We start from the raw sequence: 19282 nt of genomic DNA, 5'->3' as shown, positions 1-19282 counted from the left end.
GGATCTTCACTCTCTTGGTCTCAATATGAATGATTCGAGGGGGTCATTTCAAACATGCTAATTAATTTGTTCAAAGAATAATTCATTCAGTTTAAGTTACGAGATCAGACACAAAAACGTACTTTCTTTGAACGAACATATCGTCTGATTTGAAAAGGAAGTAGATCTTCCACAGATACAGCTCGAAAGCCCAAGAGAATAGCCGGTAAGAAGGCTGACCAATGGTCTTGTGGCATAACTATAACTACGTTTATTAAGCATCAATTCACTGTAAGACATATTAACTCGATTGAATCTTGAGGTACTTTCGATAGATGAAGGTTGACATTGTCGATTTCTGCTTTTCTCATATTTATGACCTGCTGACGTGCTATGAACAAGCTTATTTCGATGTATGGTACACATTAAAAAGTTGACTTTTTATTTGTGACTGAGTCATCGTCCTCCTCGCGCTGTTGCTTCTCAGTTTCTTTTACACACAACGTGATCCTGCACACTCTAGACCAGGGGTTTCCAACTGGCAGCCCGGGGGCCGCATACGGCGTGCGGGGCCTTTTTTTGTGGACCCTCGAACTAAAATATATTAGTTGTCATTTTTTACGGACAGTTTTCGTAAGAAATCTATGTGGGTTTAAAATACTATTCTTGTTAATAAAAAACTTATTTCTTCGTTTTTGTGAAATTTAACATACCAACGGTTATTTCTCAGGTTTTGCATCCAAGAAAATATTTATTCAAATACAATATAAATATTTATTCAATAATTGTGTATGTTGCTCTTTTTTATTTATTTATTTATTTATTTTTTGTACTTTGTGAATATAATTTAGCATGCGTGTATCAGAAATTTTCTTGAAGAAATTCTCCGATTTAACTTTTTGAAAGCACTCATTTAGGACCAAAATATTTACACACACATTTGTAAATTTTAAATGTAAATATCTATTCTCTGGTGGTTGCAGCAGACAAACCTCAATTTTTTCATTAAATATTTTGTGTGCTGCTATGTAAGTTTTAATACTAACCTTTTTAAAGTTTTATATCTCAACAATTAGATATCTGTTGCACATAAATTGTTTAATACATAGGTGCACATTAAAGTTATTGTAACCCGAATTTTTATTATTTATTTAATATTTTTAAAAATATTATTAATAACAATTAAATATTTTTAAAAATCTACTTCTCATTTTAATTTGTAATTCAATACTTTTGTTTTGTACAACTTGGTAAAAATCTGACAGTAATATTTAATATTCCATCAAACATAAAAGAGTCCTGTATAAAATTTTGACAAAGTTGCGGCCCGCCAAATGATTTTTGCTTTTAATTGTGGCCCCCCGTTTCATGTAAGTTGGAAACCTCTGCTCTAGACTGTTAATAGGAACACAGGAGAGACCACATACACTACCATGAACTTAATACAACTCTCACCACAAATGCTCAAAATCCAGTCCTAGCAGTATCCATTCATCGAATTGTATCCCTGATAAAAGTCTGGAGGCGGAGTAGAATGGCGTAACTATCATTACGATTATCAAACATCAATTCATTAGTATATAAGACCTGCTAACTCGATCCAATCTTGAGATACCTTTTGATAAATATAGTTGTCGATTTCTACTCTCCCCTCAGTCTTTATTGTAAGCCTTGAGAGCAGCTGTCGGTGCCATTGTTTTATCATTCCATTACTTTGAGGATGGTATGGTAAGGATCAACTCTTTTGATGCCCACGAGATGTGCTAGAGTTTTGAAGAGTCTACTCTCGAACTGGTGACTCGATCGTTATCACTGAAGGTGACCTAAACCGGGCAGTCCCGCAGATCGTAAAGATACGTTTCCCAGTAGAACACCGAACTCAAGCATCACCCGCTGCGTTCAGTAAGCTGGTGGGTGACCCATTTGACCTGCCTGCGTAGGGACCGAGGGTGTGCGGTATCGGTCCTCGTTAAACTGTTCTACCCTTAAGTGCTCTAGTTCGAGAGCAGGTCGTCGGGCTGCCAAAGCAGGAGAGCCATCAAATTTGTGATGGAATGTCTTCGGATCACCCTCAGAGAAGTTTTCCAGACAGTCGCCAATAGCTCATTGTGAAGCTCTAGTGAGAGGTAAATAAAGTACCTACCTACCAAAGCGAGCAATACAGGTTTTAAAGAAAGCCTCAGTTACCGTCTTTTCTGTAACCAGCCTTAGACTCAGGATGTTTATCACAGTTACCTTTTCTTCAAAACCTTTACTCATGCGCCGCGATGGTTCAGAGGATAGTGTTCGCCTTCCAATGAGGTGAACCGCGTTCGAATTACAGCCAGGGCTGGGTAATACGAACTCTGCATCCGGCTTGCACCGACCACGGGGCTGATGGATCATGAGTTAGAGTCCTCTTGTCGTCAGGCCAACAATAGAAGGTTCTCGCGGTCTTCCTCTCCGTGTGGCGTAAATGCGGATTAGCTCCGTCGAAAAGTACAAATTTCTCCCACTACTTGATCCAGGAGCTCTACTGGATTAGGTTCGAAATTACAGGGCTACGGAGTTGAACATTAGTTGTCGTAAACCCAAAATTGGGTCGGCTGTTCAACGACGGTTATAAAATAAAACTTTTTCTCGCCAACCTTGCGGAAGTAAAAATATTGATGAGAAACTGGTTAAAACTGGTGAGAGTGGCGAGTACATCAAAGGAATAAGTAAATAAATTAAGATACAATATTTTCTTCTGAGCTTAAGGGCAGAAAATGTAACTTTTAAATTATAAATTTTCATTATTCACATCATAATTTTGATAAAGTACTCAATGCAGTGTATAAAACAATTTGATGTTTAATTAGCATTAAATATACTTTTTCAGCAATAAATATATTTCATTATTTTATGCCCATTTAATTTTATCTATCTAATCCTATTTAATTCTATCTATTCCTGTGTTTGACAAATCTGTGTTACATTTGTGATAGATTGCAAACACAGAAGAAAATTTGGTTTGAGAATTAATATTTTTTATTCAAAAATTACAATTTTGTTTTCTCATTTTGCGCTATAAGTTAACTGGTTAATACGTATACATACATAAGAACTTTTTTGAAATTCTTTCACGTAAAAGTTTGATCCTAAATGGTAAGTAGGAAAGGAAAATATTTAACATTTAGAAATTTAAGTAGGGCCAGGATATCCTGGTTGTTAGGGCGTTGGGCAAATGTCCAAGTGTTCATGAGTTCGAGCACCGCAAGCAGAAGACTCCCCGTGTAGTAAATGGTGACTAATGCACGGTAAATCTGTCGGGTCACAAAGTCTTCTATGTTCCCAAAACAAATCATACCTCTGGAAGTGCTGAATTGGAGATTGATCGTTCTCTGGTTCAGGTCAAAATTACGACCTGTGGATGAATAAATGCGTCCACTCTGTAATTGGGGTGTGATGTGTGTGTGTGCGTATGTTTGGCCATAAATGGCGTCCCTGAAGCACAAGAAACGCACCTCTGCCTAAAATTCGCTTAGTTTCACCAAGTAGGCCTGTTGGTATTAGCCAGTAGCATTAGAAACAACAACAACAGAATTTTATGTTTTTTTACTGGCGATGCAAATAATACTTAAAACTTTATTTATTTTTGCTTTTCTTTTTTTTATTTTTGATCCCTTCTGCCTGAAAAACTACAAAAAATAAATACTTATACATTTATAATGAATTTTCTTGTGTATAATATTGAGTTTATTCAGGGTAATAAACTAAACACGAATGTTGTAGTTTCAAATATTTTACTATTATTAGCTAAAATATGTTAGCAAAATGCATTTTGCAAAATAAAATTCACGCAAAAGTTTTTTTTAAGATAAATATAAAAATGCAATAGCAATTTTTTATCTGTGTTTATATCATAGATAGTTTAAAGAATTTAAAGTGCGACGTAAAAAAAGTACTACGTCTTGTAGAATTAAAATAAAGAACGATTTTTAAATTTTCCTTTTTTAAAATTTGAACATTGTTAAAATTGCAAATTTTGTTTTAAAATTTGCTGAATTATTCACAAAGAATATAATTATTGAAATTTCTTTTGTAAAATTTCTAAAATTATGGAAAGATTTTTTCCTGTTGAATAATTTTTTATACTTACATGATTGTTACTTACATGATTGTTACTGATATTGTTTAAATGGAATTTAAGCAACTATACGTTTAGTGTAAATCAATTCCAATAACTTAAAATAAATTGACATTTGATAGAAGAATTGACATTTAATAGAAAATATTTCCTTTACCAATCAATATTCGAAATGCACCGTAAAATTGGGTATTAGTGTATCACACTCGTTTCAAAAATGTTTTACCAATTCAGTTTAATACCAAAATAAATTGAATGAAGTAAAAGTATCGAAACAAATAATAATTTAACACAAATTTTAAAAAAAGCTTTTAAAAAAACCCACAAGCAATACTTCCTTATGGTTATTTTTTATACATATTCTACAAAATTTGTAATTTATTTTTATAATCGTCATTGTAAAGTGGACCCAATTTTGGGTTTACGACTACTAAAATTCAACTCCGTAGCCTTGTAATATTGAACCCAATCCAGAAGACAAGGGAACTCCTGGATCAAGTATTGGGAGAAATTTGCCTTCGTGAAAGACTTCTTGATGAAACTAACCCGCATTTGCGTTACATGGAGCGGAAAACCACGGAAGCCCTTGAACCCATTATCCATCCATCACTAAGGATATTTTCACGTCAGCACTGCTGTCGGTGCAAGCCGGGTGCGGAATTCAACCAGCCACTTCATTTGAGGGTGAACGCTCTATCCCCTGAACCACCTATCCCCTGCAGCATTTAATATTCACAGTTTTTTACATAAAAAGAAACCAATTTTGTATTTAAGCAACATTAAACCTAAATTGATTTTAACACGCGTATGTCTGACATTTTCTTAATTGATATTGGCAATTTAATAAGGAATAACGGAATCTTTATTTTAGACTTAATTATTGAATGATAATTCCAATTAATATTGGAAATATTTAACAGAAAATAGTTTATTTATTATATGATATATAACATGAATTAAATAACTGTATTTGCACCATAAATGGAGAAACACCAACTTCGAGCAAAAACATGATTTATTTTAATAAGGCATAGGATTGAAGTTAATCTAAAACGTCTAAAACAATGCTAATTTAATGGGATTTAAAAATCAACTTTGAATTAAATTCAAGTGACTAAAAATAAACTAACTTCAAGAGATACTTTAAAACTAATAAAGGAAACCCACCTGACCTCATAAATATTTATCATATAGCAGCGATTTCATTTCGTTCCTACATTTCATTTTAATGTATAAACCGTCGTTGAACAACCCACCCAATTTTATGAGTTTCCGACTAGTAATGTTCAACTCCTTAGCCTTGTAATTTTGAGCCCAATCCAGAAGACAAGGGAACTCCTGGATCGAGAATTGGGAGAAATTTGCCTTCGTGGAAGACTTTGCGTAACTATATTGTTGTTGTCGTAGCCATTAAAGCAAAGGGGGAGCGACTGTTCTTGTTTTCCAGTTTCATTATCTGTGGCCATGAATTCGACTTCTGCCACACCCGTTTACAGAGCGGACCTATTCATACATCCATTCATTCATCCACATACAGTAATTTTGACCATAGAACGTTCCAATCCAGTACCCTTGAAGCATAATTTGTTAAAGGAACTGAAGGACGACATATTTAACGTGCAATGGTCATCACATAACTATACAAATTCGTTGTTATACTAATCACTTAAAAGTAAAAAAAAATTGAATATATATTCTGAATTAATAAATAAATTTTTAATACTTAGTAATGTTTATGCATACAAAAAGTAGAATCTTTTTTTTTATAGAATAATATTGGAAATATTATGATTATAAAAAAATTATAATAATAAACCACTTTGTTCATATTTTTCACGTTATTATGAGTCACATCTGAGCTGATTTCTGTCACAATTTTGATACATTTAATGCAGTGTTAGAAGCTTAAAAAACTTTATTTAGATGGAGATTTCTCAGAAAGCGCCCAACAAATGATAAATGATTAGTTAAGTTAAAAGTAAATTGACTAGCGCTGAAAAGAAAGACATAAATTTTTCTACTCTTGTTTTGTTCCAAAACGTTTAGACTAAGAGGAATTTCGGAGATGTAACAGTTTACTTTGGATGTTTCTGCATTTTACATTAATGGTTTACCATAGTAGGAATGGTGGGATTTGGCTCAGATTTATCAAGTAATAAAAAAGCTATGTATTTAAGTATAAAAAAAATGTATTTTGTATTGCTCCCACTATTTAACTAGGGACTCTGAAATTTAATCGAAATTCCTTCAAGCAGGAAAATTTAGAAATAATGATTTGTTCAAAAACATTTAGACTATGTGGAATTTCGGGAGTTTTCTTAATGAGTATATTTCTTAAAAAATATTACCTATTAACTTCAGAAAATAATCTTTTAATTGGATTCTTAAATACATATGTCTCTTTGTGTGACTCTGTCTTAAAATTAATAAGAGAAATCTATTTTAAGTTTTTATAAATATATATATGCGTAAGTCATTTTTTTTATTAATTTATTTTAAAATAATTAATAAATTTTGAGTTTTAAAGGAATTTATCCGTTAATTTACGGATAAATTCGTTTTATATTTATGTGCAAAAATGCGCAATATGCTTAACAAAATTATCGTGATTTATCGAATTATGCTAAGAAGTGAATCTGTATTAATGAGTCTTACATTTTTATTGTTCCCCTGTGAAATTATTAGGAGCAGTGTACTACTACCCCCATATTTTGGACGTCAAAAATCCAAATTTGCTTTGAAAAATACCTCTAAAGTTTTAAATACTAAGGACCCGTTCATTCCAAATTCTAGCGCAATCCTTATTTGCCTTAATTCGCTTTTAAATTTTTTTTATCACTTTTAATCCTCTTAATTTTGTTTTTACTTTTCCTTAAAATTTCGTTTGGTCTACAATTATATTCAATTGATTTTTACCCATTTTCTGCCAAAGTTGTGCAAACGCACCGTTTTAATAAATATTTTTTATTATCAATACGACGTATATTTCTCACTAATTTTATTTTTTTGCTATTATCAAGGGTTCTTAAGAACCCCAAAAATTAATTGTAATTCAATTGGAGTGAACACTTTCTGTTGGGAAATTTTTAAACCATTAAAGTTTTTTTAAACATAAAATGGTTATTGACAAATGAAATTTTTTGAAAATGTCTAATTATTACTTTTGAGATTTATTATTATGATTTTATGATGGATTAAAGTTACAAGTCAGTAAGTAAAAAAAATAATAAAAAAAATAAATAAAAAAAAAATTCGTAAGAAAACAAGTGTTCAACAAATGGTTTGCTCATTGATTTGGTGAATAGTGTCTATACGCACCATTTTATTTCTTAAATAAAATATAATTAAGATATCCTAATGAATGTAATGTAAGCATTCGACAGATTCCCTTAATTTTTAAACACAAGACTTTTTCAAACAATACGACTTATGCAGTTTTAAAAAAATTCTCAGGAACTATTCGATTGATTTCCCTAAATTTTGTATCTCGTCATTTTAAATAGCATTTTTTATAACGATGCTAAGAATGTTTACCTTGCAATTCATTCATTACATTTTACTCACAAATTACAATTTTATGTCATTTTGCATTATAAGTAAACTGATTTATTCATAAGAAATATCTATACTATCTATAAGAACTTTTTCGAAATTTTTCTCACAAAAAGGTTTGGTCCCAAATAGGAAATAGAAATATGCAAGATTTGGAATTTTAAGTAGGGCCTGGATAGCCTGGTAAATAATGCTTTGGGTCCATGTCCAAGAGGTCGTGAGTTCTATTACCGCCGGCCGAAGTAAATGGTGAGTGATGCATGTTAATTCTGTTGGGTCACAAAGTCTTCCATGTTCACAATCATACCTCTGGGGTAATAAATTAGAGATTGATTGTTTTCTAGTTCAGGTTAAAATTACGATCTGTGGATGAATAAGTGGATGTATGAATGTGTCCGCCCTGTAAATGGGCTGTGACGTGTGTGTCATTGAATTCACAGTTTTGGCCAGGGATGGCGTCACTGAAGCTTTTCTTCCTTACATTAGCTTAGTTACACTAAGCAGGCTTACTGGTATTGACAAGTGGCATTAGAATCATGTAGCAGCCATTATTTATCATATAGCATTATTTATCATGTAGCCATTATTTATGATTATTTATCATAGAGCAGGCATTTCAATTTCGTTTTTATACATATTATTTTTGTTATTGTCGTAGCCATTAAGGCACTGGGGGTGTGATTGCTCTTGTTTTCCAGTTTCGTCATCTATGGGCAAGAATTCGACAACTGCCACGCCCATACGTCACAACCACACGTCACACCCACTTATAGAGCGAACCCATTCATACATTCATCCATTCAATCATTCATCCACAGGCCGTAATCTTGACCTGAACCAGAGAACGATCAATCTCCAATCCAGTACCTCAGAGGCATAATTTGTTATCGGAACATGGAGGACTTTGTCACCCAACAGATTTAGCGTGCACTAGTCACCACATAACTATACTAATTCATTATTATACTAATTATTTAAAAGTAAATTTATGTAACGAAAAAATAGTTAATATATATTCTGATTTAATAAATGAAATTTTAATACTTAGTAATCTTTATGCATATAAAAGTGGAATTCGTATTCTTTTATTACAGAATAATATTGGAAGTATTATTGTTATAAAAATAATAATAAAGCACTTAGTTCATATATTTCTCGTTATTATAGGTCGTATCTGAGCCGATTTGTGTCGGAGTTTTGATTCATTTAATCCAGTGTTAGAAGTCCTTTATTTAAATAAAGCTGTTCTCAGAAAGCGCCCAAGAAAGCATAAGTGATTAGTTAACTAAAATATAAAGTGACTAGTGCTGAAAAGAAAGATACAAATTATTCTACTTTCGCTTTTAAAAGGTATTTTGGAATTCATATTTGCCCAGACAAAAATTGAATTATCTTAACCCCTTGTCCGAATCCAATTCGGGCAATTACTACACGTAGTTTGTGATGCCCAACTTCGGGCTGGAGAAAAATTAACGTTTCTATTTTGCGAAGCCCGAGCTGAGTTCGTTTCTACTTTAGGATAACTTAATTCACTATTTTCCTTATAGTCCTTCACTATTTTCCCATTAGTGGTCTTAGTTTTTTACCGATTACGACTTCAGTCGAGGGAGGGAAATGTCCGTGGGAGTTTTGGGATATACCATACTGTAATAGATTTTTAAAATTAAGGTATTTAAAATCAGATTGTTGTGTTTTTATATTATATTCAACTTCAAAATTTTGTTTCATTTGCTTTAATTGATTTGTTTAATTGTTTTGATTGAATAAGACTAGTGCTAACGTCTAATTGGCAACGTCTAGTAGTAACGAAGAATATATATATAAAGTTATTTTTATTAGTAATTTATTTAAAAATAATTAAATTTTAAGTTGTAAAGTGTACAAATCATGTTACATTATTTTAAAATAATTTTAAATGAAAAAAAAATTAAATGAAATCCGCGAAAAGCTTTTGAGAAATCCAATTTTTAAAAATGTTTAGTTGAATTTTATTTCCCGATAATTACTCGACTGATTGCATTTAAATTTTGTATTTTACCATTTCAAATTATATACTTTAAAATATGTAAAAATTTGCATACCTTGCAAATTTCAATATTTTTAAACTGCTTTTAATTAACATAATGAAAAATAATTAAATTTATTCTTTATGTGTACCTATTTTCGGATAAAGCAGTTTTATATTTATGTGCAATATGTTTAAAATATTTTCGAGATTTAATGAATTATGCTAAGAAGTGAATTTATATTTATAAGTCTTAAATTTTGATCGCCCCCCCAAGCCTGTTTCTGGACCTATTTTTGGTAAAAAAAAGTTTTAAATCCTAAGGACCAGCTCATTCCAAAGTCTAGTGCAATCCTTCTTAATTCACTTTTCAATTTTTTTAATCACTTTTAAACTTCTTAATTTTGTTTTTACTTTTATCTAACATTTCGTGTGGTCTACTTTCAGATTTACTTTATTTTAACCCATTTTCGACTAAAATTGCGCAAACGCACCATTTCAATGAATATTTTTTTATTAACATTGCGACGTGCATTCTTCACTAATTTTATTTTTCTGCTATTGCAAGGGTTCTTGAGAGAACCAAAAATTAATAGTAATTCAATTGAAGTAAACACTTTCCGTTGAGAAAAGTTTTTAAGCTTATTGAAGTTTTCTTTTAACTTAAAACGTTGAATGACAAATGAAAGTTTTTGAAAATGTATACTTATTCCTTTTGAGATTTATCATTATGTTTTTATGATGGATTAAAGTTGCAAGTCAGTAAATAAAATAAAAAAATTCATAAAAAAACAAGCGTTCAGCTAAATGGTTGGTTCATTGATTTGGTGAATGGTGCCTATACGCCCTTTTCTATTTCTTAAAAAAAAAATTCATGCATGAAATTTTTTTTGTGTCTTAACGAATGTAATGCAAGCATAGTTCAATGAAAATAACATCACATTTTATATCATTTCTATGCTTGGCCTAAAATAGGAGAATTGAATGTGGTGTTTGTGGTAGGATAAGAAGAAATGTCTCATTCATTTACAAGAAATCTTCATTTGTAAATAGTCACACAAGTAAACTCTTAATGCATACTTTTCAATTTATTTCGAAAGCAAATTGTCACAATTGGGGAAACATAATACTTTTTTGGCGATGCATTTTTTTTTATTGCTGCTTAAAAATTCTTCATAAATTTATATTATTTACTGAACGCTGAAATTATAAATATTTCAGTTTTTTTAATTTTGAAAGTATTGCCCAAATGGGGCTATGTAGTTACTTTACGTGCATTGTAATGGTATACCGGGCAAATGTATGCCAGGCAATGGCACTTGATCTTTAAAAATAAACATCATTGAAGGATATATTGAGCAAATGTCTGATCAAATCATTTAAGGAAATTTATTTTTAATTGTTTTAAGTAGAGGGGCACAACATACGACCTATACAGCCGTATGTATAGCCTGTGGCAGCAACCTAAACATAATTTTAAAAAATAGCAATTTTAAAAAATAAATCAAAAAAGTTCGGAAATTTTAAATTGCGCAATCAGCCTAGGATAGCCTGGTTGGTAGGGCACTGAGCCCATGTCAAAGAATTCATGGGTTTGATCGCAGCCGGTCGAAGACTCCCCGTGTAGTAAATGGTTACTGATGCACATTAAATCTGTCGAGTCACAAAATCCTTCTTGTTCCCATAACAAATCATACCTCTGGGTGTACTGATCCAGGAGTTTCCTTGTCTTCTGGATTGGTTCGAAATTAGGAGTTCAAGATTTGTAGTTCAAGATTAGTAGTCGTAAACCCAAAAAACTGGGTCAGATGTTCTACGACGGATTAAAAATAAAATAAAATTGCGCAATCAAGTTTTTGATGTACAAAATCTCAACCAATGCAGTTTCTCAATGGTTAATGCTATGGATTAACGCATAGTTTTGTAAATCCCAATATTTTAATGCGACATTATTATTGACGCTCTTCGTGTGTGGTGATTTCGTCGAAAATTCAATGACTTTTCGATAATTACTACCCATTTTCACGTAGTTTCTGAAATCGCCCTTTTTTTTATAATTAAATCGAAATATGTTTTATATGTCTTGAAAGTTATGAAACGCTTTATTTGAGCAAACTTCATCTTAAATCGAAATGACTTTTGATCATTTTTTCGGCAGTTATTGCTACGCATTTCAGCTTGGTCTTTTAAATCGCGATATTTTTAGCACGACATTATTATGAATTGCGAGTAACGATTCGCTTATTGAGCTAACCATTTTTTGAAGTAATTTATTCGTAACGATTTTATCGCAAATCAAATTATTTATGAATCGTTATTTTAGCAATTATAACTGCTACACACTTCAACAAGGTTTTGAAAGTCCTAATATTTTTTATGCGAATCGCGCACATTTCAATACATTACTTTTTGACGCTAGTTATGCCGATTTCATTAAAAAAAAAAAAGGGATTTAAATAGTTTTTTCGGTAGTTATAACTATTAAAATCTCTTTATATTTACGATGGGAAGTTACGCTTTTCCCCCACGGTTCGAAACGTCCTGATATCTTTATTACTATATTTTCACGGCATGCGAGTTTTGAATCGCGCATTAAATTAATCACTTATGTGCTCTGTGTCGATCTCAACGCAGATATAAGTATTTTTTCGAACGTTCATTTTTTGGCAGTCACTATTTAAAAAACACACATCGTAATTCGTATTCACGCGCTCTAAAAATTGCATTTCGTATTAACATTAACGAGATTTAAAAATCATCTATCGAGATTCGTATTCATGAGATTTCAAATCACAAATCGTGATTCATATTAAAAATTCATACGTTATTAATCTTCGAGCAATTTAAAAATCATACACCGCGATTTATATTCACGTGATTTGAAAACCACAAATCGCTATTCATTTCACACGTTTTAAAAATTATACATTGTGAGTCTTCTCGTAATTTGAAAATCACATATCTCGATTCGTATTCTCGCAATTTAAAAGTCTGGAAAGGAAGAGCCCCATAAGGGACAAATTCCCAAAATAATTAAGCTACATGTCCTAAATTTAATACTGACAACAGCTTCTGTATAAATGAATTTGGCATGTTCAAGGTTAAGGAGCAGTCTTTAAACAAAATCATTAAATTTTCATTTAATAACCCGAAATAGCTATCACATGATCAAGTAGATCAAACCATTACAATATATGAAAATTTTGCAAATTGTGGAATATGCCATTAAGAAAGTTTTTTTAACCATTTTACATCATTTATAATTATATGCTGAGAAATGATTTGTATATCATTAAATTTTAACTGTAAAAACATGTAATCAAGTAAGTATCATAAAGTAATGTAAATTTTAATTTATTGTTAATACATGTGGATTAATTGTTAATAGTGTTATGTTTAAAAAGTATGGGTCATAAAGAATTGTAAGCAAGTATCTTATAATTTTTTTATTTATTAAGGAAATAGTTCCTTCAAAATTAATGTTTTCTTTCTTTCCTTTCTCAGCCCTTTGCCCCTTTCTCAGAGAAAAATAAATCTTTCAAAGTTTAAGTATATTCCTTAATAAATGTTGAATCTTATTTTAAGCTGCAAGGATTTTAATTGTAATCATTTTTAACCTTATAAACTTTTTTTTAAATCAAAGTATTTAATCTTCATTAATGTTAATAACTAGAATATTTATTTTTTTTTAAATTTAATTCACTGGACAAATTTTTTATGTTAAAATTAATGATTAAATGGACTTTATTATTATATAATGTGATTAAAACAAAGCTGAAGTTTCCCATTGCTTTTAATTATTTTAATTAATCTGAATTTTTTTCCTGATAAATTGATTCTGATTGTATTTTATTTTCTAAGTTATCAGTTTTGAAGTTTTTTATTTTAAACGTTTAAAAATATTTAATTTTATGCCAACGTAATACAAGGTTAACTGATAAAATGAATTTAGTGCCTTGAACAATGTTTATATAGTAATCACTACTTACAATTACTAAACATGTTTGTCTAAGTACTTTGGCTTGCGGCCCTTCACTCAAAAAGGTTGTGCACCCTTACTAATATAATTTGAAGATGCTTATTTGTTATAAAATAAGTTGAGTGAGGATGTATTTTCGGCTAATTATTTATCAAACTTTTTTTATGCATTATTATTTAGTTAAAAGTAATGTAAACATTCCATCTTTGAATTATAACAAAGATTTTCAAGATTAAAAATTTCGTTTACTTCAAAAAACATATTAATAGAAAATAACAGTCGACATGATTCAAGCGCTCAGAACAGACACCCGTTTTCAAGACAAGCCGAGCGTGAATGAAAAGAAACATAAGTTTAAAATAAAACAAAAAGTTGTCCACGAAAAATGGAAAAAATAAAGGTGAGAAACAAAGCTAGAAAAAACCACAGTACCTGAGAGAGATAAAAGATCCACAGAACAAGAAAAACCGCAGTGACAGACAAATCAAGGAAAAATGCATTTCCACTCGTGGTGAGGATCTAATATCGTTGAGAGGGGAATAAGTATTTATTTGAATAAAATAAGATTCCAAGGCATCAAGATGAGCTTAGATTAAGCAAGATGAGCTTAGATTAGATTAAATATTTCAGTGATGGAAATAATTTCGACATCGTCGAAATTGAATTTATGCCCATAATTCTAGCAGTTTGCAGCAATGAATGATGTTTCAGGGGTCTGTTTAGAAGAAATTTGGGTCCGTTGGTACTTCGCAAAATATCTGTTCATAAAAACGTATCATTCACAAAATATTTTAACTTAAAAACGGACCCTTCACAAAATGATTTTTCTTTTAATCAGACCTTTCACAAATTTTTTATCTTCATTATTATTTGGCTAATCCGATAAACCCTTCCCAGGGCAGAAAACAAGAAAGATGGATGTAAACGTTGTCTTCGGCAGAGGATTCTTCCATTATTCGTCCGAAATGAATATTCTGCAGTATAGGCTAAATACCAAATATTTGTATGTTGTAGCTCTAATTTAGAAGCAGCAATTACGGTTTATTTTTGAAAATTTTACTTTTTTATTATAATTTTACAGTGCCGAGCCTAATCTTGTATCTATTTACAATTTAAAAACTCCTTGAAAAAGTTCTTTGCAATAACCGGACCCTATTTGCACAAATTCATAAAAGCGGACCCTGGTTGAAAGAATATGAGTAATTTTTTCACAATTTCGTGAAAAACGGACCTTTTACAAAATGTCTGGACAGACCCCTGTGTTTTGATAACAGACAATCATGTTTCTTTAAGTCTAAATTTTAAAGCGCGTCTAGTTTATCCGATATAGCCAATGTCACACTGACAATGAATGTAGTAAATGCCACAGTGATCTTTTAAAGCTAATAGGCTCATTAAGAGACCTATATTTGGTTTTGTTAAAAGGCCTGAAAAGGACTTTAAAACCAAAACAGAAGAGTATATTAGCAATTTTATAACGAGCGGGAGAATAAGAAATGATCCACGAGTAAGGATTTGAAGAAGAGGGACGTTTGAGTCTAGTTAGTTTAGTCAAGATGAATCAACTATAGAAGCGATTAAATACACGGTCAACATCAAACGAGCGGAAGATGGTAAGTTCGGAGGTTAAGTAAAGTTAGAAGGTTGTAAATGTTAAGTGTGTGCAAAACGGAAGTATGGAATGCAGAAATGTTATGACAATTAGGGTGAAGAAAATTAATATGAGGTGGTAAAAAGACAGCTATACGCTTATGAGAAACAGGGGTTAAAAAATGGTCAGGGTATATTTTTTTTTCTTTCTCTTTTGGCTTCTATGATTTTTTTTTTACTTATGTATCTTCCTGTTATTCATTCCATTTTTCATAAGCAGCTCTTCGTTTTATAATTCAAATCCCTTTTGTTTCTTCCGATTCACATCTGGCAAGTTTTGAAAATGGGCACCTGTTTTTGAGCGTTTGAAACATGTATACTGTTATTTCTTGCTTGAATATTTTTTGAAGCGAACAAAGGTTTTAATCGGGTTATATTTTGCAGTTTATTTATTTAATGTAACAAAAATGTTTTTATTTTCAATAGGCAATGATAAAAATTTACGTTTAATTTTTAAAATGAAAAAAACGTACAACATTCTGGGACTAAAAATAAAACCATGCATGTATAATTCAACTCTAACTTATTAAATAAATCAATTTGTTGCCCAATGCAAAGATTACATGCAAAGTATAAATACAAATATTGAATTGATACAAATATTTGCTTACCACCAAATGAATCAATTCATTTTAAATGTTTAGTATCAAACAAGATGTCGCAATTTATTTTAAAAAAAAGATAAATTAATCAATGTAAAATGCGAATAAAAACGATTGCAAGTAAATATTAAAACGTATGATTAAAAAAACATTATTATATTATGTATTAAATATTCATATTATTAATCTATTGTAATTGATAGAACTGCTTTGTTTACGCAAACTAATTCCGAATAATGAAAATATTTACAATCTTTTAAGAAGGCGCTAGAGCCGGAACGGCTTAATACGTTACATTACGGTGCATAAGACTGTTTCATTTATTTTATATGAGTGCTGATTATGCAACAAATGTGTTTTTATAATTTATCTTTTCGGGAGGAAAAAGAAAGTTTCATAAGATTGTAATGCTGGGAGCTAACTCTTTTATGAACTAAAACTTATTAGACATTCTAATTAGATATTATATCCGGATAATAGATCGTTCACCAGGAGTTGGCAATTGTCTCCGGCCTATTGGCAGTTGTCCGATACTATTTCTCTATCTTTGGGAGAAGGAAGTGAACAATCCTGAACAAGCTTGCTATTTGGCAATCGTATGTATTTAGCAATCTTTACGTGCAATCTTTTAACATTAAATATTTTATAAATTTCATGATATTTCTCTCTTTTGAGACTATAGTTTGTCCTTTTTGAGACACTTTGCTGTAATACATTTCATTAGAGTAACGAAAGGTAGAATTGTAGATGATGTAAGCGAAGTAAGTGACTGAAAAAGAATTCACTGTTTACATTTGGCGTGCATTAAGGGTTGTCTCAATTCCAAGCGCGGACACTTTTCTCCTCTTACTCCCGCGTCGAACTCTTCGTCAGAGGAAGTGGGGCCAGGTGCCATCTACTGGTGAACGAACTATAGTTGTTCCCTCCATTAGTGGGCCCTGGTAAAATCATCAAACTCGGACCGAAGAAGGTTGATGAACACTGTTATACACTGTAAATTGGAATTGAATAATCGTAGAGCTACATTACTCTTACACCAGAATGTTATTTTGGATAGAATTCTATCAATGGATATCGCTGTATGATTCATTGCTGTTTTCATGAGCGGCCGGGAGCGCTGTATTAAGATAACCATATTTAGAGCGCTGCTTATGAGAGATGTTTTAACATCATGGTAGTGTGCTTGATCGCTCCTCGGTTGCTTTCAGCAGTGTGTGCAGCATCACGTTGTGTGTGATCGAGACTGGGTAGCAACAGAGCGAGATATTGTCGCAATCACAATCGTGGAAATCGATTATTACATCAAATAGTATTCAGGATGATCCGGTTTTTTTCGCACCGTACCATTCAGCATTTGTGACGGTCCGATAATTATAATGCAGAAAGAAGAATTTGTTTATTTTCAGAATCTCCGCAATAAGACTTCCTATAAGAGCATTCTATTTGTTAGCAGCTGGAAGATGAAACAAAATATCTGAAACTGCCGTTTAAGTCTGTGTCTATAGCTGCTATAATATTGCTACATTTCGTTTGGTCGTTTGTAATTCCTGGTAAATCAAAATTCCTTAATAAACCAAAGTTTGATATTATTCTTCCGTGTTAGTGGTAGTTTAAGAAGTATACATGCAAATAGAGATTCAGTAAGATTCTGTTCAATTTCGTTTGTCATGTTCAACTTAAAATAATAAAAAGTTTAAACAAATTAAACTAGTTCTTGTGCTAACGCAGTTTTGTCACGAAGTTTAATTTTAGAATTAAATTTATATGAAAATTAATACTAGCCATAAAAAACCTAGTTATTAAGGGGAGCAAATTGCATAATTAAACCAAACGAAAGACCATTAAAACCAACTTGAATTGTCTCCACGTAGTATACAATCCAATAATTCTAATAATTTTCCCAAGAAGATTGCTTTAAGCGAGCCACTGAAGAGAATATTAAAGTTTAAATTCTCTCAGAACAATTTATTCAAAATATTTAGTATACAGTCTTTGGCTAAGTTATTCGACGCACTATAAGATTCTGCCGCATCTTTTCTCTCTTTTCGGCCTCAATTCGTCCCCTGACTCAATTTTCTTTTTTATGCGTCGTTCGCTAACTTCAGAAACCTTCAATCTTCGTGATATTTCGTGGTTTGAAAATATTTAGCATTCACGAGGGCCTTTACTTTAGCCTTTTTACATCGCCTTTTTTTTCCACGAGTGACTTTATTTTATTTTATATCCGTCGTTGAACAGCAGACCCGATTTTGGGTTAACCACTACTAACGTTTTACTCCGTAGCCTTGTCATTTTGTACCCAATCCAGATGACAAGGAAACTCCTGGATCAGAACCCCCAGAGGTATTGATTTGTTATGGGAACATGGAGGACTTTGCGACTTCACAGATTTAACGTGCATCAGTCACCATTTACAGCACAAGGAATCTTCGGCCGGCGGGGATCGAACCCACGAACTCTTGGACGTGGGCCCAGTGTCCTACAAACAGGCTATCTCTGCCTTTTATTTTCTTTACACGTGGTTGAAGTTTTTCGATTGATTATTTAAACACTGCACACAAAACAAGTAAATAACTTCGTATTACAAAACTGTAAAACACATAATAAGTACATGTACATCACATGTATGTGACACATACATGTGACGTACAAGTACATCACATAAAGTCACAGAAACGCGTCCGCAACTGTGGCACGCGACAACGCGACTGAAACCGGTTTGCACTTGTTTACGGTCGTGTTTCAATCAGTTAACATTGTAATGCAATACATTGAAAATAAATACAAATACTAAGTATATAGAGATTTCCTGAATAAAAACTCATCACGTGTAAATTGAAATATATAAATATTGCATATAAACTCGTGCAAAACATGTAATTATTAAAACACTACAGTGCTTCTAATAATTAACATTATTAACAAACTTAAACATTTTGCTTTCGTTATGCGACGAAGCTCCGCAAAGAAATAAGTTAATAAATTTAAAAAAAAATTTGTTTTGTTTAAAAGCTTAAAAGTAGATAAGAATGTAACTTTTAAATTATAAATTTTCATTATTCATTTCATATTTTAAAGCACTCATTGCAGTGTGAAAACTAATTTGTTGTTTTATTAGCAATCAACATATTTCATTTATGACAATTTCATTTCATCTACATTTATTTTAAATAATGAATTAATTTTGAAATTTATTAAATGCGTAGTTAGAGTGTAATTCCTTGCATAAATAAAGAATAAAGACTTGTTCTTCCTAGAACAATTTGTATTTAAGAATGTTTTCACAACTAAATTAATTTACTTTTCATTCAACAAGTTGGTCCTCTGTCTTTGTTATTCTTAAACAGGGTGAGTAGCGTTTTTAAAAAGTGCTCATTTTTTATTTGCGTTTGTAAAAAGCTCTTTAA

General features: G+C 31.5%; 1 protein-coding gene across 3 annotated transcripts in view; it reads left to right on the top strand.

Moving 5' to 3' along the window:
* Positions 1-19282, top strand: part of LOC147810128 (coatomer subunit gamma-2-like) — a 71976-nt gene that overhangs the window by 23296 nt on the left and 29398 nt on the right. The gene's annotated exons all lie outside the window — the stretch shown is intronic.

This window comes from Parasteatoda tepidariorum, chromosome 5 (genome assembly GCF_982258835.1).
Source record: "Parasteatoda tepidariorum strain Cologne lab strain chromosome 5, Ptep-v5.0, whole genome shotgun sequence".
Taxonomy (NCBI): domain Eukaryota; kingdom Metazoa; phylum Arthropoda; class Arachnida; order Araneae; family Theridiidae; genus Parasteatoda; species Parasteatoda tepidariorum.
Note: the sequence above shows the minus strand (reverse complement) of the source record. Positions and strands in the feature narration are given on the sequence as shown.